The following is a 1,245-nucleotide window of genomic DNA, read 5'->3' on the forward strand; positions in this document are numbered from 1 at the left end:
CTGCACAAGATTCTACCACTGTGGTGCACTTGTACCACATATTGTGGCTGAAGTCGTGCGCCTTTAGGCCTCCAAACACGTAGCCTGCCGTTTTCAGTAAAAGAAAAGACCTATAATTTAAAAAAAATATACAGTCATTTATTCGCTATTGACATTTTCAAACGAAAATCTTGACGAAGAGGAACTTACCTTTTCGTCAGACCAGATTCACTTGTCTCACTCTTCCTGAGACTTATTTAAATGCCGATTGGCAAATGTTAATCGTTCTTGACGGTGCTCTTCTTTAAGGACACATTTTTTGGTCGGACGACACGAAATTAACTGAGCAGCCTTTAATCGTCGGATAACTGTCCGTTTTAAGATGTCGATGCCGATTTCAGGAATTACGCTTTCTGCTGCTCGAAACGGCATTTCCGTAACAACGTTTAATATTTGTGCGTCCTGTCCCAGGGTCGTCTTTTTTGGGCGTCTATTTAATTTTCGGTGATCTTTCAGTCTATCTGGATCTAGTTCACGAAATTTCCTTCCCCACAGTTCCACCGTTTTAATGTTTTAAATGTTCTATAAATGTTTTATTATGTTTATATGTTAATGTTCTTTAAATGTTCTTTTAATATGTTCTACTAATATGTTATATGTTATATGTTTAATATGTTCTTGTTATTACTGATTCTTTATATACTGCATAAAAACAGAATAAAAATTATACAAAATTAAATCTTTATAAATATTTTCGCGAAAGAGAGAGAAAGAGAGAGAGAGAGAGAGAGAGAGAGAGAGACATAGGGGAACAAACATTTTTAAATCTTAATAAATTTGTGGAATAAAAAATATATATGTTGTTCCCTCAATTATTTATTAAATTAGAAATATGTTAAATTATATATTACATATATTATACATTATATATTACAAGTACAAAAAAAATGTCATACGTTACATATTTCCTAAACTAAAAGTAATTTTTTAACAAATAAAAGTTGTCCAAAAACAAATACAAGATCATACAAGTTGCCAAGTATTTGATTAGAGATAAAGACAAAAATATTTCGTTATATTTATTAAACTTTTAGAAGCATTCTCCGACGAAAATTCATTGCAAAGCGAATGAAAAGAACGCTGAGATAATTAGAAAAAAGATAAGGCGAGGTTTAAATCTATTTGATGCAAGGCAAAATGTGTCACGGTCATCACGTGCTCTCACTTTCTACTTCTATACTATGCTGTAGATCGGAAGAGCACACG

This window comes from Wasmannia auropunctata, unplaced genomic scaffold (genome assembly GCF_000956235.1).
Source record: "Wasmannia auropunctata unplaced genomic scaffold, wasmannia.A_1.0 LD336095.1, whole genome shotgun sequence".
Lineage (NCBI taxonomy): Eukaryota > Metazoa > Arthropoda > Insecta > Hymenoptera > Formicidae > Wasmannia > Wasmannia auropunctata.